Source organism: Amblyomma americanum, chromosome 7 (assembly GCF_052857255.1).
Source record: "Amblyomma americanum isolate KBUSLIRL-KWMA chromosome 7, ASM5285725v1, whole genome shotgun sequence".
Classification (NCBI taxonomy): Eukaryota; Metazoa; Arthropoda; class Arachnida; order Ixodida; family Ixodidae; genus Amblyomma; species Amblyomma americanum.
The window spans coordinates 60,021,050-60,048,660 of record NC_135503.1 but is presented as its reverse complement, the minus strand read 5'-3'; the positions used below and the strand labels follow the sequence as shown (position 1 = coordinate 60,048,660).

Here is a 27,611-nt window from a genome sequence, read left to right as displayed (position 1 = left end):
TTTCTGTTCAACAGTACAGATATATACATCGAGGTCTGCCTTGGAAGCAGGCTTTCATGCTTCTGACTTACACACTTGACTTGCGAGCTCTTTTCATGAAGTTTCCTTTGCACTCCGTTTGTTTCCTCCTTGCTTTGGCTGCAACCTCTGAGTAAGAATAGTGTTGCATTATTCTATGCTTACTGTGTGAATGATTCAGCAGGTTTTAGCATTGTAACACTTCCGTATGGTTAAGGAAAATATGTTATCTTAAATAGAAAACCGCTCTAGCGATTCAACTATGTGAGACATACACTAAGAAAAACATAATAGCAGTTTTCTGCTTTTTCGGGGCACAGAAACAATATCAATTCGCGCACCGCACCGCAACATGAATCCAGTGGATGATCAGAGGTCAGTTATTATTGAGAAGAATCATACGAAGTGATTATTAGCAGCCAAAGCTGGAGAAAGTACTGGAAACTCAAGCTGTTGTTTTTCAAAAATGGAGGAACCGCTAATATCAGTCAAAAGTACACCTTCCGGGAAACGCTGTGAGGTTGCTGGGAGATAGCTAACACTCATAAAGAATTTTTCACCTTGGTCCTTTTCGGTTACGTTTGTCCCCTGTTCTTTTAGTAGAACTCAGTGTATCTTCTTACGTCTGTACTTTGAGAACCCGGCAATGGCGGCTTCAGTGACTTTGGCATTCGCGGCTGGTTGTCCCGAGTTGGCGCCTTTGGTTATGAATGATTATAGAGAGGTAATGATAAACCCCATGTGCAGTGCGATACAAGCACAAGATAACAACGCCAGAAGACCAAAATTAATCCGGAGTCTTAGCCTACAGCGTTCACTCGTTGCCCATGTGCAGCCTTGCGACGTTAAATTATAGAATTTCTAAATTATATAATTCCTAAATTATAGAAATTATAGAAGTTTTCTACTTCTCTGAATGCATTTATATGGTGGGTAACATTGTGAGAGACCTCCTTGCGACGTTTAGGACTGTTCCCGTACTACGCATCATTCAGGCGACTCACGACACATAAAGATAACAATCAAAACGCCAGAAACTTGATTAACATTGTAATCCTAAACTTCACAACAGCGCAAGAAAACGACAGACATAACAAGAAGTCAACAATAATCTTTTTCAACTTTTAACCGCCTATTACAAACGTTTTAGTTTTTTTTATCAATGCCGACATATTCCTCTATACGCGGTTCAATAGAATACGCTTCAAATACGTGCGAATATGCCAATCTGGACCGGGATATTAAGCCCCAGACATTAAGCACTAAGGCCATTATGGTCTGGTAACATAAGTACCTATTCAGCAAAAATTCCATACTCTAAATCACAGTGGTGCTCCGCAAGCTTCACAATACGAAATAATCACGATGTACACGAGTCTGATGGCACGTGATGGCTGGTTCCTTTTCGGGAACCGATTTCTCTAACCTGCAAAGAGCCAGGCTGAATTTAGTGTTGCGAAAAAGATGAGGCGGGCAGAGGCGTGGGACTGAGTGCTCGCGCTGTGCCAGCGGGCATTAAATCATCTCTTGTCCATCGTTCATCGCGTCTCATTCTTCGACTGGCCGCCACGTATTATTTCGTGAAGCTCTCGGGGTACCACCCAGCTCTCATCCTTCCGGTGATCGTGCTTCGGAGCCCCGTGCCTGCATCTTCCTGTCGGCTGCTGGATTTCGGTCAGCGCCACCTGGGAGTGTCCCAGCCTGCGATACCCGAAACAACCCCCGCCCCAACCATTCGACACAACGAACTGGACACGACGCAATCACCCGACCATCTGACCCCACCGACAAGAGACGTCGCCCACGTGTAAAGACACCGTGTTCCAACCCATGCCGTTCGGCGCGTCGAAGGGCCTGAGCTATCGGCTCCTAGCGTCCAGCGGCTCGGAAGCTACGTGGACAAAGACTCATTTGCTCATCTCTTTCATCGTGGCGGCCTGCACTACAGCACCTTGCCATCTCTGTTATAGGGTCAATTCAAGCCCACCACCAGTTCGCGCGCCTGTTCGTCAGTATCTTTCATTCACGATTGGGACGATCGGTCGGTGATCACGGGTAATATCACGAAGGTGAAGCTGGCAGCGGCGCGAGACCCAGCGCTCGCGGTAGGCCAGCGCGCATCTCATTGCGATTGTCCATCGCGACTGATTCCTCCGCTAGGCGCCACGTAACATATTGTTCAGTAAACCTGCGTTGCTAGTGACCTGAATCGTGTTTTCTATTTGCAGGTGCGGATTGCCTCCCTGGATTCCAGCTCGTCGCACAACAACGACTAAACGTCCAGCCACGCACAAGCCTCTACGTTATTCATCGCAGAGGCATCCACGTGTTCAAGCACAGTCTGTAGCTCCTCCACAGTGGGTGCCTCAAGGTCCAAGCGTTTGTCCTGTAATGGTAAACGTATCTCTTAATGATTGCGTGGCTGAGAACACTATAAATTTGTGAAACTTTCTAGCTAACCTTGCAAAGCCATCCCGCTACGTGCCATTGGTGCGATGGTAAAAGTAGTTAAAATCACTGAAAGGGACAGGCAACTATTCACGGGTGGGCTGGCAAGGCTACAGAGAAAATTTTGCCGCATCCAAGAACTACGCTGTTACTTTCGCCGTTAATACATACTTAATTATATATTTATACATATATTTACCAGAGTCGCTTTAGCGGCGTAAAACTGTTTTGGATATTAGAATTATACCCTCAAATATTGGAGATATCTTTTACAAACGACAAAAAAACAGCGTAATGAGTTCTATAAAAATAATACAATGCGCTTTTATTGTATATCAGAAACGGTCTCTAAAGGTTGGGTAAAGGTCAACGGGCGCATACCCTCTGGTTTATAAAAAGGAATGTCTAATTCCGACTGTGCCTGAACAGAATATGCTGCAAAATATTAGTGTTTGAGAAAATTATGTGCAATGAAATTTATATATGTTGAATAAAAGCGCTAATGCAGCAGCGCTTAGGCAGTTGTTTTCGCTCCGGTAGCAACTAACATTGCACAATTTAATGCCTTCGCACACGCTCCTCGCATCTTTTACAGGCCTGCGTAAAATTCCTCTAAACTCTACCAAGAGAACTAATTTTAAATTTTCCCGCCTTCAAATTTGAAGTGAAGATGATTTTCCTTCAGTTCTAATAGTGGCTTCACTCACTCTCGCGGGGTACTGCGTCTACGAGGGGCAGGGGCAAAGCAAGGTCGCCACGCTGGTTGCAAAAGCAGTCACCGCAATCAGACACGACATCGACGGAACGGACATTGACCACGTCCTTATAGAAATCATTACCCAAAAGAGAAGCCAAGAAAGCACCTTCCTACTTAACGTGTACAGCCCGCCAAGCCAGAGGAAAGCCAATTTCAGCTACCTGCTAGGCAAAGCAGAAGAAGCAGCAGGCAAGAACGGTATCGTTATTCTGGGGGACTTTAATGCCTGGCATAAAAGTTGGGGCTACGTTCGGGAAACCCCGAAAGGCAGGGATCTAGCAAGGGAAGCTGATCGTAGAAGGCTCACCCTCAGCACTGACCACACCCAACCCACGCGAGTGGGGAACAGCATCAACCGAGATTCGTGCCCAGACTTATCATTTGTCAAAGGGGTAAGGCACGCAAGATGGGAAAACGACGGCGAAACTCTAGGCAGTGACCACTGCATCCTCAGCATCCATATAGAAACCCTCCCGATCAGGCGACAACATGGCCAGGCTAGACTGACAAACTGGGAAGCCTATAGGAAATCCAGGGCACAGCATGAAGACGCTGAGATCACCGACATAGAAGGCTGGGTCGCAAGAATCAAGACAGACTGGCGAAAACTAACCCGAAAGGTCGCCCTCACTACCAACACACCCGAGGTGGACAAACATCTCTTACACCTTTGGGACGCCAGACGGGGCCTACTAAAAAGGTGGAAAAGGCAAAAGCATAATAGGCGGCTCAAGCGTAAGATCGCTGAGGTCACCAGACAAGCTGAAGAATATGCGACAGAGCTCTCGAGGCGCGACTGGAACCAAAAGTGCAACGAACTTCAGTGGACTCTAGGTTGGGCCAAGACATGGGCCTTGCTAAGGGCTCTCATAGACTCAACCACCACAAAATCCGAAACCCGTAAGACGACCCAAAGGATCGCGCACCAGCTCCAAGGCACTGACGAGGAAATGCTACAGAACATCAAGCAGCGTTACATCGGCAATGCAACATACGCTGACAGCAGCTTGGCATACACGGGCGAAACGAATCCCGCTCTGGACGAACCCCTTACCATAGAAGAAGTCAGACACGCTGTGATGTCCGCCACAAAGAACACAACACCAGGGAGGGATGGCATCACCAATGCCATGATGAGGAATCTGGATGACAATTCAATCAAAAGATTCACGGAGTTCATCAATAAACACTGGGAACAGGGGACCCTCCCGGACGACTGGAGACATGCGGAAATAGTAATGATTCCGAAGTCCGGAAAGACTCCAAACCTGGACAATCTTGGACCCATTTCCTTAACATCATGCTTGGGAAAAGTGTACGAGAGAGTTGTGCATCACAGGTTGCAGACCCACCTTGAGGACAACGAACTCATGCCGCACACTATGTTTGGATTTCGAAAATACCTATCGACACAGGACGTTCTCCTGCAGATCAAGGAGGAGGTGCTTACTTCCGTTCCAAAATATGGAGAAAACATCTTGCTCGCTCTCGATCTCCAAGCGGCCTTCGACAACGTCAGTCACAGGGCTGTGCTGGATGGGCTCAGCAAACTGGGTTGTGGGCAGAGAATATTCAACTATGTGAAAGCCTTTCTGACTAACCGAACCGCTACCATTGGAATAGGAGGCATCAAGACTGACACCTTCAACACCCCAGAAAAAGGAACACCACAAGGCTCTGTGCTATCACCTATGCTTTTAATATTGCAATTATTGGTTTAGCAAGGGCGCTCGAAGAAATTGAAGGAATCAGGCATGCCATCTACGCAGATGATATCACAATCTGGGTGACAAGGGGATCATTAGGCGAAAAACAAGAGCTTCTCCAGCGAGCGGCAGACACGGTCAACGCATACGCCCGACACTGTGGACTTGCATGCTCCCCTGAAAAATCCGAGGTGCTCAGAGTCTACAGACAAGGGTATGATCTGCAAAACTCCATAGATATCTACATAGGGGAAACGAAGGTTCCAGAAGTATCGAAAGTTAGGATCCTCGGCATGTGGGTCCAAAGCAACCGTCGTATTGATCACACGATCAGACAGCTAGCAAATACCACAGCACAGATCACCAGGATGATTGCAAGAATTTCCAACAGAAGAAGAGGTATGAAGGAGGAAGACACATGTAGGCTAGTACAGGCCCTCGTGGTCAGTAGGATCTTATACGGCGTCCCCTACCAAACACCGCTCGAGCAAGAAAAGGAGCAGTTGGAGGCAATTCTTAGAAAAGCATACAAATGCGCTCTCGGACTGCGGGTCAGCACTTCGACGGAGAAATTCCTTAAACTGGGCATAAACAACACAGTACTAGAACATATCGAGGCCCACCTTATCGCGCAGAAAACAAGACTGATGCTGTCCGCAACAGGCAGAAACACGCTGCGGTTGCTGGGCATGAGGGACGCTTTGAAAGAAATCAATAGCACAGCGAGCGTTCCAAATGAAATCAGGAGGATCATTAAGATCAGTCCGATTCCAAAAAACATGCATCCAGATATAGATAAGGCGAGAAGAAAAGCAAGATCTGAATTCCATGAAAGATGCTTCGCCGGGGCAAAAGACGTATTATATGTTGACGCAACAACATACAGACACCGATATGGCTTGGTAGCCAGCGTGGTGGATCACCAGCTCAGGGAAATCAACTGCGCTTCGATAAAAACCAACAACATACTCGAGGCTGAGGAAGCAGCAATTGCACTCGCCATCACCCAGCAGAGTGACGAGCTCCATGCACACATCATTACAGACTCGCAAGAGGCGTGCAGAAGATACAGCAGTGGACGCATATCCACTGCAGCCATTCACATACTCAAGGCGAGGACAATCACTTTTACGAGATGCTTCATCACGTGGACACCAGGCCATGAGGCTGTCAAAGGGAACCAATGTGCGGACGCCAATGCCCGAGCATACGCCAACCGGGAGGCGCGCACCGAAGGGGAACTGGACGCAGTCACTAGATGGTATGGAGCCATCTTAGAACACCAACGAGCCCTCCGGAGGACCTACCCGCCTCCCCACAAAGACCTTAGTAAACAGCAGTCGGTTGCCTGGAGACAACTACAGACTAATACATACCCCAATCTGAGTTTACTCAGCAAAATCTATCCATCCACTTATGAAAACAAATGCCCGCTATGCGGTGAACACGCAACGCTTTACCACGTTACATGGGCCTGTCAGAAAATGCAGGCAGCGCCGATAAACAACACACTTACACCGGAGCAGTGGGAGGCTGCGCTGTCCAGCTCGAAGCCTGAAGAGCAGCTCAAGCTGATCGACAGGGCTCGCAAGACTGCAAAGGCCGCTGGGGCCCTGGACTGAGGGCTCCACCTACGCTGCGAGAAATAACCCTTATACAATAAAGTTTTTCATTCATTCATTCATTCAGTTTTCTGTCATATTAGCGGCCGGGAGCAATAAGATCAATAAATTGGCGTTCTGAAACTATTGGCAGTCTGCAAGTAAATATAAAGCATACGCTTTAGTCTCTTTCACTCTCTTTCACTAAGGTAACCGTGACACTGACCATAGCGAGAGGTCATCCATTTCTCATAAGGCAGTTTCTTTTGAACAATTAATTCTCCTGTAAACATTGCGAGGCCGACTACATTTGTAGGAGAAGACAATGCACTCCATGGGCAAGCCACGTGCTAACTGCGACTGAAAAGAGTAAAGTTTATTTACAAATTTACAAACAGTGCCGTGTCTACTATGATATATGGTAGGGTGGACATGGTTAGTAAACACAGACGCTTAAATGCATAAATACCAAAAATTAGTTTTATACAGAAGCCTTCCCGCAAAGAAGAAGACGGAAAAAGGCGAATGCTAAAGGACAAATTGGGGGGCTACATAGAGGGGGAAATAGTACAGGATTCTTCCTCTTGCAAAAAAGCCCAGCAGTTTGTTAATATTGCTCTCAGGTATCAGGTACACATAGAGAAACATCACTGCAAAGTTCATATTCTTAAAAAATGCACAATAAGCAAATCAAAATCAAAACAATGGTATGTAATGAGTCAACTAAGACACGTCAGTTACAGTGTACCATTCGTAAGGACTAACTATGAAACCGAAATGCTTTCATATTTAATTCCCAGTCTTCTAAATAAACATACACAGGCCATAGAAATTATTCAGAAATCTGTTTCCCAAAAGTCTTTCAATAGAAATGCTAAAGCTTACCTCCTTTCTCGTCCGAATAATTAAAGGGTTGTTCACGCAGAAATTCTTGATGTCCCTGTTTTCCGTCCACTCTGTGAATTTTCATGTTTTTCTTATTGTGATGTGCCTTGTAAATATTTACTTTACAATTATGTCATTGCAAGAGTATGCACCTTCCTCCTAGTTTTACCTTGTTAATTATGTTTTTTTTGCCGCTTGTCCCGAGCATTGTATCGGGTGCTTGGGCCCCGTCAAGCAGAGTGCATCTGCCTTTTGCCCCTGTATCCGAGACCTTTTTGTCTGAAATAAAGTTCTATCTATCTATCTATCTATCTATCTATCTATCTATCTATCTATCTATCTATCTATCTATCTATCTATCTATCTATCTATCTATCTATCTATCTATCTATCTATCTATCTATCTATCTATCTATCTATCTATCTATCTATCTATCTATCTATCTATCTATCTATCTATCTATCTATCTATCTATCTATCTATCTATCTATCTATCTATCTATCTATCTATCTATCTATCTATCTATCTATCTATCTATCTATCTATCTATCTATCTATCTATCTATCTATCTATCTATCTATCTATCTATCTATCTATCTATCTATCTATCTATCTATCTATCTATCTATCTATCTATCTATCTATCTATCTATCTATCTATCTATCTATCTATCTATCTATCTATCTATCTATCTATCTATCTATCTATCTATCTATCTATCTATCTATCTATCTATCTATCTATCTATCTATCTATCTATCTATCTATCTATCTATCTATCTATCTATCTATCTATCTATCTATCTATCTATCTATCTATCTATCTATCTATCTATCTATCTATCTATCTATCTATCTATCTATCTATCTATCTATCTATCTATCTATCTATCTATCTATCTATCTATCTATCTATCTATCTATCTATCTATCTATCTATCTATCTATCTATCTATCTATCTATCTATCTATCTATCTATCTATCTATCTATCTATCTATCTATCTATCTATCTATCTATCTATCTATCTATCTATCTATCTATCTATCTATCTATCTATCTATCTATCTATCTATCTATCTATCTATCTATCTATCTATCTATCTATCTATCTATCTATCTATCTATCTATCTATCTATCTATCTATCTATCTATCTATCTATCTATCTATCTATCTATCTATCTATCTATCTATCTATCTATCTATCTATCTATCTATCTATCTATCTATCTAACTGAAAAAAGTAAATATTATTAGCGACAGTGCTATGCTTCTAGATAAGGTGATAATACTGAATGAAATCACGAAGGCATGATGGAAACTCTTTCAATTTTTTTATTGGTGAGGTCAAAGGCGAATTCCTGTAGTTTTCCGTTCGGGCGAAGGTAGCGTTATCTTTGTAGTCATGACGATGCGATGCAAAGTGCAAGGTGGCGGTAAAATATGCGAAAGGGCAAATCTTGTGTTGTTGTGATAAAGGTTGTGAACAAAAGATAATCATGAATTTTCTCCGCATTGGGAGCGACGGCATATTGTTCGTTTTCTCCAGAGATCGAACATTTTGAAATCGTGAGACGGTTGAGAAAATGAATCAATCTGCTTTACTCTGGACGGCTTCAAAAAAATTAGCAGAGGATATTTGAGAGGGATGCCAAATGATTGATATGCATGCTATACCCTTGCGATGTTCGCCTTTTTCTATATATAATCTTATTTTTCCGTTTCGTTTTCAGTGCGCACCTGGACTACGGCCAGGGGATATATGTGGTTATGACCCTCACTGTAGATGTGTCATAGATATTTCAGCACAATCTCTGCACCATTACCCTTGCGTCTATATAACCATACACTTTTGAAAGATGCACACAACAAAAACCCTACTATGGCAGAAAAGGATGAAATGTGCGGCACCGACAAGTCGCCAGTTACTGTGCGATGTGAGAAAGCAAAAACAAAGCGCCATACTTGGGTTATAAAAAAGAGTTTTAAGAAAACAAGGTACACGCCTTTCACATTTGATGACAACCTTCAAAATATTTTGATTTATGGTAGCTTTGTTGCAAAAATGTTCTTCGTCGCTACCACAAAACGGCCACATTTAGTCCGACGACCTATTTTTCTGGCTTTCGAAGGGCCTGCTTCTATTATTCATGCTGTTTTAATATTACAGCATTAAAACCCACAAGTCAGAAAAAGCTCTTCGAGAAGCAGCCGCAAAGGATGGAAAAGTGAAAAATAAATAGGGTCAAACCGCCCTCTCCACTTGTAGTCTAGGTGAGGGGGGAGGCCGGGAGCTAGCTGGCCCGAGAATTACCCAGAGAGTGGCTATCGGGGACAGAGGAGATTCTGATGCGGTCGCAGGAATAGGCCCCTGAGAGTGGTTGCATGGGAACAACCAGGCTAGTTGCTACCGTGAAAAGAGGAGGATGAATAGGAAAGTGAGCTGAGAAGAGGAGCGGATATCGCGGAGCGGTGCGCGAGTGCAGGATACTACTCTTCCGTGTAAATTTATGTGTGTGAGCCACACACCTCCTCAGCCGAGTGTCGACGGATACTGGAGGTTATACATGGAATAGAAGACCAAAGTGTGCAAGGGAGTCAGGCGTAAGGAATAGCAAAAAACTCTACGCGATCAGTAAATGCTTCTGTAAAGAATCTAATGTAATATAAATGACATTACATGTAAAGGTAAATAACATTTAGTATAATCTAAAAAAATGCTTCTGATGTGTCGTGTCATTTAAAGGGGAGCAAATCTAATGCTGCTAGTTTTCTTCTGAGCGACCCGATCGCCAGTCAATCCTGTTTTTTTTTAATGCATGGACAGCCTGCAAGTGTATAGTTTAGACTGAGGTTGTCACCGCAAGAATATTTTAAATACCCTAAACAGAAAAGTGTAGGCAGAACTAACTTAAAGGCCCCTCCCCCTAAACTTAATTCTCACTCAAAATTTGAAAAAAAAGAAGTCGGCAAAGGAAAACTGCTTTTCAAATGGTTATAATTATTCTCATGGCACGTCTTTTCCATCGGGCTGACCCTGCCATGCCAGAGGCTACCAAGGTGCGCCACCTCATGCGTGGTGTGAAGGAGCAGCTCTTCGCTGGCCTCATACGCGACCCACCAAGAACCGTCGCTGACTTCGCTAAAGAAGCCACAGGCATAGAACGTTCCTTACAGGAACGCAGTGCGCAGTACGGTCGTCCGGGAAGTGTTGGGGCCAGCAACTATTGTGCGTCCCTGCCAGTCGCCGGGGACGAGGCTCTTCGGGAGCTTGTGCGGAGTGTAGTTCGCGAAGAACTGCGCAACCTCCGCTTAGATGCTCCACCTGCCAGTGTTGCAGCTGTAGCCGATGCCGTCCGCGAGGAAATTCGGCGAGCAGTCCAGCCACCACCGGCACCACAGCCGGAGCCGTACGCCAGCAGCTACAACGAAGCCCTACGGACACCGCAGCCGGAGCCGTACATCATGAGCTACAGTGAAGCTCTGCGGAGACCTGCGCCAGTTCCACATGCGTTCCGCCCTGCTGCCGAACAAACGCAGGGGTACTTTCCCTCCGCCGAGCTGCGTGACCCGCACCCTGTTCGAAAAGCTGACGTGTGGCGCACACCCAACAACCGGCCACTATGCTACCACTGCGAGGAGCCCGGTCATATCCTCCGCAACTGCCCCTACCGGCGGATGGGATTAAGAGGATTTCCACCGAGCGCACCTCGACCGCGCTATGGTGAGAGACCGCGAGACATTGAGCAGTACCTGGCCGATAATGTGCTGCCCTCAACGCCTCCACGACGCCAGTCTAGGTCGCCGTCTCCAAGACGAGTTCCTCCACCCAGTCATGCACCATCATCTGGCCAATTCAGAGGCACGTCTCCCCGCCGGGAAAACTGAAGACGGCGTCCTCTGGGGGTAGGACCGCCGCTGCCGCAGACAGTGAACAGCCTCCATCCGACGATTTTATGCGACGACCCCACCCGCCGACCTTAAAGACGATCCCACCGCCGACCTCACCGACGACCTCAGCGACGACCCCAACGACGACGGCACCAAAAACCTCGCCGGCAAAATGTCAGACAATTGTTTCCGCCGCCGAAATTCTTGTTGCCGCCGATGGCTATGACGTATCTGCACTCGTCGATACCGGAGCCGACTTTTCTGTCATGAGCAGTAACCTAGCCGCAACCCTCAGAAAGGTTCTAACACCTTGGCGTGGGCCGCAGATACGCACAGCTGGTTGCCATGTTGTAACGCCGGTTGGCGTCTGCACCAGCCGTATAAAGATCCGCGGTGCAACTTTCACTGGCTCCTTCGCCGTGCTACGAGAGTGCTCTAAAGAACTGATTCTCGGCATGGACTTCCTTAAAGAGTATGGGGCGGTCATCAACCTGCACGAGCAATTGGTATCGTTTTCGACACAGCGAGCCGTTGATACCTACCCCGAGCCGCACAGAGCACCATTACGCATCTCTGATGACCACAACGATACCGCCGAGAGCAAGCAAGTTTGTCACAGTCCAGTGTGATACCAGTTCCGGTACTCGGGGCATTGCCAAAGCGAATATGTCGCTGCTACTGTCTCGGCAAGTTTGCGTTGCTCGCGCCCTTGTCGACCTTGTTCAGGCGCGTACCACGCTCTTAGTGACCAACTTTAGCTGTGAACCCCAACATTTGACGAAAAACACGGTGATTGCCCATTTTGAAGAACTTGGCGAGCATGCCGGCCAATGTGCCTTATCAACAACGGCCCCCGAAATAGCTGAACAGGACACTGCAACAGCCATTAGGACCGACGTGAACCCTGACCTTCTGACCAATCAGAAACGCCGCGTGGAAAGCCTTATTGACTCTTTCCGCGACTGTTTTGCATCAACATCCAAGGTTCGCCAGACGCCAATAACTAAGCACCGTATTATCGTCGACAGTGACCAGAGACCGCTATGTCAGCGTCCTTATCGTGTTCCGTCGAAGGAGCTTGATGCTATCCGCCGCCAAGTTGCCGAAATGCTCCACGACGACGTCATACAACCATCGACGAGCCCCTGGGCGTCACCTGTTGTTCTCGTCGCAAAGAAGGACGGCAGCCTACGGTTCTGTGTAGATTATAGACGTCTCAATAACGTTACCAAAAAAGATGTCTATCCACTACCGCGCATTGATGACTCATTAGACCGCCTCCGCCATGCTACCTACTTTTCGTCACTCGACCTTCGTAGCGGTTATTGGGAAATCGAGGTCGACGAACGTGACCGAGAAAAGACCGCCTTCGTTACTCCTGACGGACTGTACAAATTTAAGGTGCTTCCTTTCAGCTTGTGTTCAGCCCCTGCGACGTTCCAACGTATGATGGACACCGTACTAACTGACCTGAAGTGGCAGTCCTGCCTTGTATATCTCGACGACGTCGTGATTTTCTCCGACACGTTCGAGAAGCACCTGAAACGTTTGCGTGCCGTCTTCGAAGCAATTCGTTCTGCGGGTCTGTCTCTCAAGCCTGAAAAGTGCCACTTCGCATTTCGGGAGCTCAAGTTTCTTGGCCACATTGTGAGCGCTCAGGGCGTTAGCCCCGACCCAAAAAAGACCGCCGCCGTTGCTGCATTTCCCCAGCCAACAGATAAACGAAGCTTGCGGCGTTTCCTGGGGCTTTGCGCCTATTATCGGAGGTTCGTTCAAAACTTCTGCAAGCTCGCAGAGCCGCTGACTCGCCTGACAAAAGACTCCGAACCCTTTTTCTGGGGCCAAGATCAGAAAAAAGCTTTCATAGAGCTTAAGGCCCGCCTCCAATCTACGCCTATCCTTGCCGACTTCGACGAGCAGGCCGACACGGAACTGCACACAGATGCCAGCAATGTGGGCCTTGGTGCGGTGATTGTGCAGTGGCAAGACGGTGTGGAACGCGTGACCGCATACGCAAGTCACACTTTGTCCCGTTCCGAAGTGAATTATTCCACAACGGAAAAGGAGTGTCTCGCTGTTGTGTGGGCAATCACAAAATTTCGTCCATACCTGTACGGCCGCCCGTTTCGAGTCGTCAGCGATCATCACTCCTTGTGCTGGCTTGCGAACCTCAAAGATCCATCGGGGTGACTTGCACGGTGGAGCCTTCGGTTGCAAGAGTTCGACGTCACCATCGTGTATAAGTCGGGTCGGCAACTTAGCGATGCAGACTGTCTCTCCCGAGCTCCTCTTTCGTGCCCACCAGATGAGTCCGACGACGATTCTGCTTTCCTCTGCGCTGTCACCACATCCGACCTTTCCCACCATCAGAGGGCCGACTGCGAACTGCTGCCTCTAATCGAGTACCTCGAAGGAACCGCTCCGTCTCCGCCCAGACTCTTCTCGCGCGGACTTTCGTCGTTTTGCTTAATAGATGGAGTCCTCTACAAGAAAAAACTAAAGTCCAACCAACACTGCGTATCTCCTCGTTGTTCCAACCGTGCTTCGTAAGGAAGTTCTCGCTGCATGCCACGACGACCTTTCTTCTGGCCACCTCGGTTTTTCCAGAACATTGGGACGCCTCCGCCACAAGTACTACTGGCCACGGCTTGCTGCGGTCGTCCAACGCTACGTTCGAACCTGCCGTGAGTGTCAACGACGGAAGGTACCACCGACAAAACCGGCCGGCCTTCTGAAGCCAATTGATCCTCCGCAAATCCCATTCCAACAAGTCGGCATGGACTTACTGGGCCCATTCCCGGTGTCCTCCATGGGAAACCGGTATATTGTTGTTGCCACGGACTACCTAAGCCGCTATTGTGAAACCAAGGCTCTTCCCCGTGGCACCGCGGCTGAAATTGCACAGTTCTTTGTTCACCACATCGTGCTTCGCCACGGCGCACCCGTGGTTGTATTAACTGACCGCGGAACCCCGTTTACGTCGGCTCTTACACACGAGGTCCTCCGTCTTAGTGGCACCAGTCATAGAAAAACGACTGCTTACCATCCTCAAACGAATGGACTTACTGAGAGGCTGAACAAGACCATCACAGATATGATGTCTATGTATGTCGACGCTGACCATCGCAACTGGGACGAAATACTTCCCTACATCACGTTTGCGTACAACACCGCCCTCTAAGAAACGACGCGCTTCACCCCCTTCCGTTTGGTGTATGGCCGAGATGCCCTGACCATGCCTGACGCCATGCTGCTCCCGGATTGTACCCCCTCGTCCGTCCCAGGCGCTGACCAATTCGTTCGCGATGCAGAAGCCGCTCGCCACCTTGCTCGACAACGCATTCGCCACCAGCAGACAACTGACGCCCGGCGTTACAACCTCCGCCACAGGGAGGTGATTTACCAACCCGGCGAGCACGTCTGGGTATGGAGCCCTGTACGTGTGCGCGGTCGCTCTGAAAAGCTTCTGCGGCGCTACTTCGGCCCCTACGAGGTGCTACGTCAACTCAGCGATGTGAACTATGAAGTGTACCCGCAACGAGTTGTCCGGTCTTCTCGCCCGCCCAAGTCTGAAGTCGTCCACGTGTCCCGCATGAAACCGTATTACGCCCGTTAGCTCCTCCCGGAGTTCACATTCAGTGCTGCCACCACACGCCATCGCACTTTCGGTGTCTCTACACTCTTTATCCCCCTTGCCGGAGGCATCGAGGCGATGCCTCTTGAAAGGAGGGGGGCAATGCCACACTGCTCACATTCTGCGAGCGCCGCCATGCGGCCGAGCGGCATTACTGGGCTCGTGTGGGAGCGAAGAAGAGGACGTTCCCGTTCGAACGCGCGCTGCTGGGCTTCTGGCCTTCGGATTAAAAAAAGCCCCTTTTCGTGCCGCCCTACGTTTGTCGGCGACAGTATACACAGACGACGAAAGGCATTCACGAAAACGTGTCCAGCCTAACACGCGCAGATATCATGATGAAAGAAAAAAATTCATTAAGCTGCACCGGGTAATTACTGCGGCGCACTCTGCAAGACATTAGCCTCAGAAATAATTATAAAAAAGCGAAGAATGCGCTCAGCCACAGCTCTTAATAAACTACACGAAACAAGAAAGAGCATGTTGCGGGAAGCAGAGTCTTGATTATATATAAACCCCAAGCAGCCTGGGATTTGTTACGTTTTCCTTTGTCGAGTGACACGAAGTGCCAGCCTCGCCTTGTCATTACTTGTCCATTCCATTCTTGTCCATATATATATATATATATATATATATATATATATATATATATATATATATATATATATAGCGGTCGAGGGTGGCGCTGGTGAACACTGTCAAGGTTCTCTTACACCCAGTAAGCATAAATACCCACGAAAGCAGCAGATTGGGCAGCCGTCGCCGTAGCTCAGTTGGTAAGAGCACCGGACGCGATATTCGGAGGTCGTGGGTTCGGATCCCACCGGCGGCATGGTTGTTTTTTCTGCTGCTTTATAAGTAATTTTCTTTAAACCGATTGATTGGCACTAAAAATTAAAAAAAAATTAATAGTATTTCCCTATGCACCTTGGTTTCGGTGACTGTTGGCTTCCTTAATATTGCTACGGACGCTGGGAGGACGACGAAGTGTTTGGTAACGAAGACGACGCTGAGGTGCGCGCTTGTGTGCTGAGAGTCTACTCCAAGCCATCGGTTCCTTGCGTAGCAGGTTACCTCTGCTCTTTCTACTGCTGCTTCCAGCCGCCACGTATCATTTGGTGGAGGTTGCTAAATTCAATCCCCGACCTCAAGCTCGGCTCTCCGTCGTGGCCGCCGTCTCGCCAACATGTCTACCGAGTCCGAGCCATCTCCCTCTCCGTCAACACCGCCAGCGGTCGTCGTCGCCCACCACCGCGAACCGGGCACGTTCTGCGGCACAGACGACGTTGATGTGGACGACTGGCTGGCCCTTTACGAACGCGTCAGCACGCACAACAGGTGGGATCCAACGCTGATGCTCGCTAATGTGATATTTTACCTGACCGGCACCTCGAGAGTGTGGTTCGAAACCCACGAAGATGACTTGACCTCATGGGACATATTTAAGCAGAAGCTCCGCGACCTCTTCGGAAAACCCATCGGCCGCCAACTCGCCGCCAAGAAGGCACTCGCGTCCCGCGCCCAAACTTCCTCCGAGCCATACATAGCCTACCATCCGCAGACGAACGGCCTCACTGAACGTCTGAACCGTACCCTCACTTACATGATTTCTATGTACGTCTCCGACCATCACCGCGACTGGGATATTAGCCTCCCATTTGTTACATTCGCCTACAATTCTACGCGTCACAATACAGCCGGTTTCTCCCCTTTTTACCTTCTCTTTGGCCGCGATCCTTTGCTGCCCTTCGACAGTGTACTGCCCGCCACCGCCTCCACGAGTCCTTACGCTCGGGACGCCATCGCTCGCGCCGACGCTGCCCGTCTTGTCGCCCGCCAGCGGCTGTCGGCTTCCCAAGTCAATCAGAAACGACGTCATGACTGCCGCCGTCGTGAAGTCACCTACTCTCCTGGCTCCCTTGTGTTACTCTGGATCCCTTCCCGCCGTGTGGGCCTTTGTGAAAAACTGCTCCCCCGATATACAGGCCCTTATCGGGTCGTACGTCCGGTGACCGCGGTGACGTACGAGATCACCCCGCTACATCCGCCATCTCCGGCCGCTGCACCCCGCACCGACATCGTCCATGTGTCCCGCCTCAAACCTTACAACTCGCCGTCTAGCTGGCCTGTGTAGTGCGCACCAGGACGGTGCTTTTGCCGCGAAGGGGGGGGGGGGGGGGGGAGGTCATGCTACGGACGCTGGGAGGACGACGAAGTGGTTGGTAACGAACACGACGCTGAGGTGCGCGCTTGTGTGCTGAGTGAGAGTCTACTCCAAGCCATCGGTTCCTTGCCTAGCAAGTTACCTCTGCTCTTTCTACTGCTGCTTCTAGCCGCCACGTATCAATATGTTTGTCAAACGAGCCCCTCATTTCCTTTACCTTGTCTGCTAATAGCTTAACAGCGGTCTCGTTTCTGGCAGTCTTGTTGCCATAGGTAGCATAAGAGGGCTCTCCCACAGTTTCCGCCCTGTCCGTTAGATGACGTTCTACGTCACACTCGCGGTATTACAACACGTGCTACGTCCACCGCTGTGGTCGAGGGTGGCGCTGGTGAACACACTCAAGGTTCGCTTACACCCAGTAAACATAAATACCCACGAAAGCAGCAGATTGGACAGCCGTCGCCGTAGCTCAGTTGGTAAGAGCACCGGACGCGATATTCAGAGGTCGTGGGTTCGGATTCCACCGGCGGCATGGTTGTTTTTCCTGCTGCTTTATAAGTAATTTTCTTTAAACCGATTGATTCGCACTAAAAATTAAAAAAAAGAAATTAAAAGTATTCCCCTATGCACCTTGGTGTCGGTGACTGTTGGCTTCCTTAATATGTTTGTCAAACGAGCCCCTCCTGTGTTTGCGCTGTTCCCGTTTAAGCAATTACTTTATCGATAAGAAAACAGCGTTTGTATTGTTAAAAAATTAGCATTGGCAACAAAGGTTCATACGGAAGAATGCCGTGAAGATGTGTGGTTTTCGGACATTGTAGACCTATTCATCATTATTACCATCATCATCATCCTGACAACACCCACTGCAGGGCATAGTCATCTCCCATGTCAGTCCAATTAACCCTCTCTTTTGCCAGCTGCGCCCACCGCATCCCACCAACTTCTTAACCTCAGTCACCCACCTACCTTCATGCCACCTTCTACTACTCTTGCCTTCTCTTGGAATCCACTCAGTTACCCTTAAGGACTAGCGGTTATCTTGCCTTCGCATTACATGCCCTGCCCAAGCCCATTTCTTACTTTTGATTTCGCTAGGATGTCATTACCTCGCGTTTGTTTCCTCACCCACTCTACCCGTGTCCGGTCTCTTAGCGTTACACCTATAATTTTTCTTTCCAAGGTTTGCTGCGTGGTCCTTAACTTAAGCAGAACTCTTTTCGTTAGCCTCCACGTTTCGGCCCCGTAGGTGAGTACCGGTATGATACAGCTGTTGTACAGTTTTCTCTTGATGGATATTGGTAAACTGCCATTCATGACGAGAGAACCTGCCATATGCGCTCCATCCCATTCTTATCCTTCCAGTTATTTCTCTCTGAAGATCCGGATCAGCTGTCACTACGTGCCCCAAGTAGACCTTTACCACTTCCAGCCCCTCGCTGCCAGTTGAGAACTGCTGTTTCCTTGCTAGACTGTTGAACGACTGTTGCCTCCCTAAATCACTGTTCATGCTTTGCAGTTCACCTCATGAGTGACTCAGCAAGGCAATGTCATCAGCGAATCGCAGATTATTCAGGTGTTGTCCATTAACTCTTATACCCAACTGTTTCCAGATCAGGCCTCGGAATATATCCTGTATACAGGCGGTGAATAGGATTGGCGAGATGGTAACTTCCTGCCTGACGCCCTTTCTTATTGGAATTTTGTTTGGGGACTTTATGAATTATGATGATAGTTGTGCAGTTGCTGTAGACATCTTCCAGTATTATCACATAAGGCTCTTCTACACCTTGATCCGCAATGCCTGCAAGACTGCTGAGGTTCCCACTGAGTCGAATGCTTTCTCCTAATCAGTGAGCGCTATATATTTGGGCTGGTTATTTTCTGCACATTGCTCTATCACCTTGATTGATTGCGTGAATAAGACCTATTGTCGTGAATAAGATCTTTTACGAAAGACTGCCTGATAAAATGTCAATAAATCACGTCCACCAAAACTACTCAACAGAGCTCCTCATAGCCGGACAGCGCTTGATAGGGGCTGGAAAATGATATCTCATATTGTCACGTAGTGGTGACGGCAGTCGAAGCAGCGATGAAGACGGACGAAACAGTCTTCTAAAAGAACTGTTTATTGGGCTGACTTGCACCCAAAATGGACTGAATCACTCGGCGGCGGCGAAGCGACAAGCGTGCTCGGCGGTCGTCGAACAGAATGCCCGCCGCTGTCGGCCGTGCTCAATTTAAAGCTGATAGCGAACATTCGAGATAAAGGGCGCAAAGTTACTAGAACATTCCGGAACAACGTAGAATCAGCTTTGCCTGGCTGCGATCAATCGAGATAAATCTAGTCGCGTCTTGCGTCGCAAACAAAGCGATAAGGTGGTGTCCCGGCAGATTTGAAAAACGAATAAACACTGCAAATATTCGCGGCATTACTCCCCTCTCAAAGAAGCATCGACCCGATGCATTAAAACAAATAATGCGACTAGTATGGGAAAAAAAACGGATCTTGCGAAAATAGAGCATGGAAATGCAGCGGCCTTTAGCGCGCATAATACGGCTTCAGACGGACTACATGGACAACTTCTGGTCGTACGCGGCGTCGCTGGGATGCAGTCATTGCGTCAGGGATGACTTCATAATCCAGTTCACCCAGCCGACGAAGAACCTTGTACGGGCCGAAATAGCGGCGCAAAAGCTTTTCACTCAATCCACGGCGGCGAATGGGCGTCCACACCCAGACTTGGTCTCCTGGCTTGTATTCCGCGTTGCGTCTTCGTAGGTTGTAGCGTCTGGCGTCGGACCGCTGCTGATCTTTGATCCGTAATCGGGCAAGCCTTCGAGCTTCTTCTGCGCGTTGAAGGTAGGCGGCAACGTCGACGTTCTTTTCTTCTGTAACGTTGGGCAGCATGGCGTCTAGCGTGGTCGTGGCATCCCTGCCATGGACGAGCCTAAAAGGCGTCATCTGGGTGGTCTCCTGCACTGCGGTGTTGTAGGCGAAGACGACGTAAGACAGGATGACATCCCAGGTTTTATGTTCGGCATCGACATACATAGCGAGCATATCGGCGATGGTTTTGTTCAGGCGCTCGGTCAGTCCGTTGGTCTGCGGATGGTATGCAGTTGTCCTCCGGTGGCTGGTTTGGCTGTAGCGCAGGATGGCTTGCGTGAGTTCCGCCGTAAATGCTGTTCCTCTGTCCGTGATGAGCACATCGGGGGCGCCGTGTCGAAGAAGAATGCACTCCACGAAAAATTTGGCCACTTCTGCTGCTGTTCCGTTCGGTAGGGCTTTCGCCTCAGCGTAGCGGGTCAGGTAGTCGGTCGCTATGATGATCCACTTATTTCCAGATGTTGACGTTGGAAAAGGGCCAAGCAAGTCCATGCCAATCTGCTGAAAGGGTCTTGAGGGAGGTTCAATGGGGTTCAGAAATCCTGCTGGTCGTGTGGGAGGAGACTTTCGTCGCTGACAATCTCGGCATGTTTTCACATAGTGTGCGACATCGGCAGACAGTCGGGGCCAGTAATACTTGTCTTGAATGCGGCGGAGGGTGCGAGTAAACCCGAGATGTCCAGCTGTCGGCTCGTCGTGTGAAGCCTGTAGAACTTCTTCGCGGAGACAAGTAGGTACAACAAGGAGGTAGGCTGTTTTGTTCGCTGTAAAGTTCTTCTTCACAAGGACCTCATTTTGCACACAGAAAGAAGACAGTCCTCGCTTGAATGAAGCGGGGGGTGAAGAAACCTTGCCTTCCAGGTACTCGATGAGGCCTTTTAGGTTGGGGTCCGAGCGTTGCTGCTGAGCAAAAGAGCTTGCGCTGATGGGTCCCAGGAAGGCGTCCTCATCGTCGTCCAGCGGTGGTGCATCTACAGGGGCTCGTGAGAGGCAATCGGCGTCAGTGTGCTTGCGTCCGGACTTGTAAACGACGGTGACGTCAAACTCCTGGAGACGCAGACTCCATCGAGCGAGTCGGCCAGAGGGATCCTTCAAATTGGCAAGCCAGCAGAGCGCGTGGTGGTCGCTGACTACCTTGAACGGCCGTCCGTAGAGGTAGGGGCGGAATTTTGACGTAGCCCAGATGATGGCAAGGCACTCCTTCTCAGTGGTCGAATAGTTAGCCTCGGCCTTGGAAAGGGAACGGCTAGCGTATGCGATGACCTTCTCCAGCCCGTCACTTTTTTGAACGAGAACGGCGCCTAGTCCCACGCTGCTTGCGTCGGTATGAACTTCAGTATCGGCGTTTTCATCAAAATGCGCAAGGATCGGTGGGGACTGTAAACGACGCTGAAGTTCCTTGAAGGCTTCTGCTTGCGGCGCTTCCCATTTAAACGGCACGTCTGCCTTCGTCAGTTGGGTCAGGGGCTCGGCGATGCGCGAAAAGTTTTTCACAAATCGTCGGTAATATGCGCATAGTCCGAGAAATCTGCGCACTGCTTTCTTATCGGCCGGCGGTTGAAACTGTTCAATAGCGGCTGTTTTCTGCGGGTCTGGGCGTACTCCTTCCTTGCTAACGATGTGGCCTAGAAACAGCAGCTCTTCGTAGGCAAAGTGGCATTTCTCTGCTTTCAAGGTTAGGCCAGACGACTTGATTGCGTCTAGTACTGTTCGAAGTCTTTTGAGGTGCTCTTCAAAGTTCGAGGCGAAGACAACGACGTCATCTAAATATACCAGACAAATCTGCCACTTCAGGCCTGCCAGCACTGTATCCATTACTCGCTGAAACGTCGCTGGTGCGGAACAGAGACCAAATGGCATCACCTTGAACTCAAACAGCCCATCCGGAGTTATGAATGCTGTCTTCTCGCGATCTCTTTCGTCGACCTCAATTTGCCAGTAGCCGCTCTTGAGGTCCATCGATGAGAAATATTTGGCGTTGCAGAGGCGGTCCAGTGTGTCGTCGATGCGGGGGAGGGGGTAGACGTCCTTCTTTGTTATGTTGTTCAAGCGGCGGTAATCCACGCAGAATCGAAGTGCGCCGTCTTTCTTTCTCACTAGAACAACCGGTGCCGCCCATGGGCTGTTTGAAGGCTGGATGACGTCGTCGCGAAGCATTTCTTCGACTTGGTCCCGGATGGCTTGTCGTTCTCGCGGAGACACACGGTAGGGGCTTTGACGGAGAGGTCGGACGTGTTGATCCGTTATAATGCGATGCTTGGCAATTGGCGTCTGTCGCACCTTCGGCGATGTCGAAAAGCACTCACTGTAGTTTTGAAGCAGATTGCGGATCTGGTCTTGTCTGTTCCGGTGCAGGGCTGGGTTGATGTCGAAAGTGGGCGAGTTCTCTTGGTCAGGCGGATCTTCTGCGGAGGGGTCGGAGAGGGCGAAGGAATCTTGTACGTCAGATATTTCGTCGTAGAAAGCAATCGTCGTTCCTCTGTTAATATGCCGGTATTCTTCGCTGAAGTTAGTCAGCAGTACTTCGGCCTGGCCATTGCGGAAATGTGCGATGCCTCTTGCGATGCTGATTCCTCGGTCTAGTAGCAACTGCATGTTCCCCTCGATGATGGCTTCAGTGTTTATGGCTTTCGTGGCGCCTACGGTCACGATAACGCTTGAACGGGGTGGGACGCTCACTTCTTCCTCCAGGACACTTAGGGCAACGTGATTTTCTCGAGTTTTCATCGAAGCGATGGCTTCGTCCGTCGAAAGCGTGATCAGCTTGGATCGCAGGTCGATGATCGCCTTATGCTCATTAAGGAAATCCATACCCAAGATCACTTCGCGGGAGCATTGCGGTAGCACAACAAAGGTCGCAGGATAGGTATGTCCTTTGACAGTCACTCGCGCTGTGCATTGTCCTGATGGCGTAATGAGGTGGCCCCCAGCGGTGCGAATTTGTGGGCCGTCCCAAGCCGTTGTGACTTTTCTGAGCTGCGCAGCGAATGTTCCATTCATCACCGAGTAATCGGCTCCTGTGTCGACTAGAGCGGTAACTTTCCGGCCGTCGATAGTCACTTCTAGGTCGGAGGTCCTGGCTCTTGCATTGCATGTCGCTCTCGGCGTCGGGTCACGGCTTCGTCGCGTATGCGAGTCACGGGTTGGGCGTGTGGTCGAAGCTCCTCTGGGTGGCGGCGTCGATTTCAAGGTAGCTTGCGTCGTGGTCGAGGTTCTCATTGTGTGCGGCGTCGGTGCAGCGAGTGTCGGTTCTTCATGCGGCGTCGCGGGTGCAGCGTCTTCATGGGGCGTGGTCGGTGGAGGATCTTCGGCGTTTAGCTCGTGAGCAACCTCACCTCCAGAGGTTGCTGCCTTTAGTTTCCCCTACGGGGGCTGGGCGACCTTCCTCGTACCGCGGCTGCGTAGCTGCGGCGTGGCGACGCAAAGCGCGAGGTTGATGGCGATGGTGAGCGCGAAAAGCGGTTCGGCGTGTACTCTTCTCGACGCAGGTACTCGTCGATTTCGTGCGGACGTTGTCCGAAGCGTGGTCGTGGGGCGTTAACGGCAAATCCTCGAAGACCGATACGTCGGTACGGGCAGTGACGAAGAATATGGCCGGCCTCACCGCAATGGAAGCACAACGGCCGGTTGTCGGAAGTCCTCCAGGCGTCGCATTTCCTGGGGCTTGAGGGTCGGTCATAGGCTGGGCGGGCGGGGGCTGGGAGGCGGCGTTGTGGACCAAGTGGCTCATCTCGGGGAGGACGTGGGGGTTGTCGTTGGGGCTGAGCAGTCCTTACTGCAGCGGCGTAGGTCATGGCCTGGGGTTCTGTGGCCGTCGGGGTGCCAAGTGCCTGTTGCACTTCTTCCCGTACCACGTCCATCAGAGTCGATGCTTGTGGCTGTGGGGAGGATGGCAGTAATCGGCGTAGCTCCTCTCGGACGATTTCGCGGATAACGTCCCGCAAGCTGTCGCTGGTGGTGGCCGGCGTGTCCAAACGGATTGCATAGGCAGAGGAAGGGCGGTTGTACTGCCGAGCTCGGACGTCGAGGGTCTTCTCAATCGTGCAGGCTTCCTGCATGAATTCCTCGACCGTTTTTGGCGGCTGACGGACGAGGCTGCCAAAGAGTTGTTCTTTTACGCCGCGCATTAAGAACTGAACTTTCTTTTCCTCGGTCATCCCGGGATCGGCGCGGCGAAATAGGCGCTTCATCTCGACGTAGCTGCGGACGGGCTCATTCGGAAGCTGGATCCTGGACTCGAGGAGTCGTTCGGCTCTTTCTTTCCTCACGACACTGGTAAATACCTTCAATAGTTCTCTCTTGAATAGCTCCCATGTCGTAAGGGACGACTCGTAGTTTACGTAACACGTGCGTGCGGAGCCATCCAATGAGAAAAAAACGTGTCCAATCTTTGCCGCATCATCCCACTTGTTGAATGACGCCACGCGCTCAAATGGATCTAACCATTCTTCAGGGTCTTCGCCTAGGGATCCATTGAAAGTTGGCGGCACCCGCGGCTGCTGCAGTATGATCGGTGTCGACATCTTCGGCGAGATTGCGGTGCTCGTAGCCGCGTCTTTTCGCTGTCTTGTGCGGTCCGGCAGTTTCCCGAACTCAGGCTCCTCACCCTGGAGACGTCGGCTGGCTCGCTGAGCTGCTGGCACGTCCTCGGGTGCGAAACGCTCAGGGCTGGCTTCACGACTTGAAGGGGGCGTCCGGAACATGGAAGGCTACCCAGCACCTCCACCAGATGTCACGTAGTTGTGACGGCAGTCGAAGCAGCGATGAAGACGGACGAAACAGTCTTCTAAAAGAACTGTTTATTGGGCTGACTTGCACCCAAAATGGACTGAATCACTCGGCGGCGGCGAAGCGACAAGCGTGCTCGGCGGTCGTCGAACAGAATGCCCGCCGCTGTCGGCCGTGCTCAATTTAAAGCTGATAGCGAACATTCGAGATAAAGGGCGCAAAGTTACTAGAACATTCCGGAACAACGTAGGATCAGCTTTGCCTGGCTGCGATCAATCGAGATAAATCTAGTCGCGTCTTGCGTCGCAAACAAAGCGATAAGGTGGTGTCCCGGCAGATTTGAAAAACGAATAAACACTGCAAATATTCGCGGCAATATACAGTGCACTTAAAAACAGGGTTAAATAGTCAATAATTATTTTTAGAGCGTTAGCACTTAGTAGATTGTGTTTCTGTTTCGCGCCGTCGTCGTCATGATTCGCACCTTCACCTAACACCTACCTCGGTAGTCAGGTGCCAAAGGGGAGAAAGGTTAACTGTGTCACCACTTTTACAGGCTTCTTTCTTAGCTGCCACACCTCAGCTAACGCACAAACATTCGCCTTATGCACTCGAACCCGTCCTGTGATTGTTTCTTCCCATGACTTTTCTGCCTTAATTTTTTTTGCGTCATATAACCGCATTTGAACTGTAGGGATGCTCCTCGTGAGATCCATTAAACTCTTATTCTTTCGCTGCATTGAATTTCCTGGGTTAATACTCTCATATTTCAAACGCGAAATTCTACAACATGTTGTTTAGAGGATTTTAGCCATGTTTATTTAAAAATAAATTGCAGTGACGTGCCGAATGAATATTCTTTTATTTTTCCGCAATCCCTGCCCAATTCCTTTTTTTTTGTTTGGCGTTTTTTTGTTTTTTGTTTAAGTGAAGAACCCAAGCACGCATTTGCAATATTAGAGTAGGTTTCTAACGTCCAGCAGATTTATAAGATACGGCACGGCCCCTCGAAGATGCAAAGTACTGCGTCCGTCAGCAACCTTCCTAATGATGTGTCATTTCACAATTCTTTACATACCATAAAACTCATAGAGAATTTTTAACCGGTGTTTACCTAAATGTAGTGCAGTACAAAACTGCAACTTGATTTCGCGTCTCTTGTGTCGCAAAATCTTAATAGCATTCATGATCTTCCTGATGATTCTCTAAAACATTTGGCCAATCAATGCTTTCAGTAGTATCTTTTCAAGACGAGTATTGAGAATTTGAACTCCGAACCTGAGTGGAAAACTGAACGAGACGGAAAATGACCCGCCCAGTCGGCGCGCTGTTTTTAGCTACGTGGTTGCATCGGCCATACAAAATAATTTTAAACGTAGCTGCATCTGATGTATTGCGTGTCAAGCTGTCTTCTTTTTTAAAGTGATCGATTGCTTGTAACTTTAATCTTCGAAATCCTTGTGTTAATACACTGCGTAAGAATGGTAAATGTGTTGGCGTTTTGAAGACATTTGAAACTTTGGAACGTCGCCGTGGCGCTCCTTCGACTGAAAATACATTTACCCCTAATGACACTAAGAAAACTTCGTGTAGCCGCACAATGCTGCCAGTTCAGCTAAATGACATTAGGTCAGACGCCATTTGAACGCCTGTGTAGCCCGGGTATTAATAGGCCCAATTTTGCATTGCTGTTCTGTTGCGTATGGTGTAAAATGAACCGTTATTATTAATATTGCTGTTGGCACCTATGCACATATCCTGAGCCGAAGACCAGATATCATTCAAGAGTTTGACAGCCAACCCTTTGATCGCGGCTTACATCGATTATTGAGCAAATACACATCTTACCTGAGGATAGCCCCGCGAAAGGAGAAGAACTTTTGATATCTAATACGGCCATACTTTTCGAGGACATTTGAACGTGCATCTAAAAGAGAAATATATGCATTACATAATATTACGTATTATTGTTAATCTTTTTTCTTCCATTCAGTGCTTTCGTCATCAAGCACCAGGAGAGAAATGCGGCCCTTTTGGCTGTGTGTGTGTCGTCGTCCTCGGAAGTGGCACTGTGCGACCACTTCACTGCGCCTATTTGCCAGTCTTGGCCGGCCGTCAAAAACAATCGCCTCCACAGGGCCATAGAGGGCCGGAAGCCAATGTGAGGGGAAGAGGGCGCTGACTGCGGTGTGGAGGAACCAAAAAAGAAAATTAATTCTTGCACAACGGCGGAAGAAAGTTTTCTTTCACGACGTAACGACCATCCGACATGTAAGCGTGAGAGGGAATATTAAAGAGCTTGTGGCTGAAGTTGTATTTTTTTCGCTAAATGAAGACGCTCACGCGAAGTCTGTTGCTCCGTCTTGCAAGCCTCGCTGATTTTTTGTTTCTTACACTTATTTATTACCCTTGGAACATGCGGACGAATAGAAGAATTACATATAATTCGTTTGCGTCCCACATGAATCCGCGCTTTCCAAGGCAAGGCACCAAGGATGAATGAATGGATCCTACGATCTTATTTGAAACTGTGGTTTGAAGCGCTCTGTGAGGCTCACAGTTTTTTACGGCGTCAGCGGTATCGGCATCGTTTTCTTAAAATGCTTTGCGTGACTTGTGACTGCTGCGTTGCGTGGGCAGAGGACAGAGCGTAGGAGTGCTCGAAGGAAAGGCGAGTGCGAGAGCAGAACTAGAAAGAGGAAGTGCACCCCAATAACTGCATAGCGGGAGCGAGTGATGCTTAGCGAATAATGTTCATAGTTCCTTGTACTAGATAATATTTTGTTCTTAAAAAATAATATGGTGATACTCGCTAATAGAGACATCTTTATGGCTTAACTGCAAAGCTTAGAAGTCAAAAATTGACACCAAAGATAGTTTTAT

General features: G+C 48.9%; 1 long non-coding RNA gene across 1 annotated transcript; it reads left to right on the top strand.

Moving 5' to 3' along the window:
• Positions 1-27,032, top strand: LOC144097138 (uncharacterized). Its single transcript, XR_013306913.1, has 3 exons — positions 1-151; positions 2,247-2,412; positions 26,722-27,032. It is a non-coding gene; the product is annotated as an uncharacterized LOC144097138 (long non-coding RNA).
• The last annotated feature ends 579 nt before the right edge of the window (positions 27,033-27,611 follow it).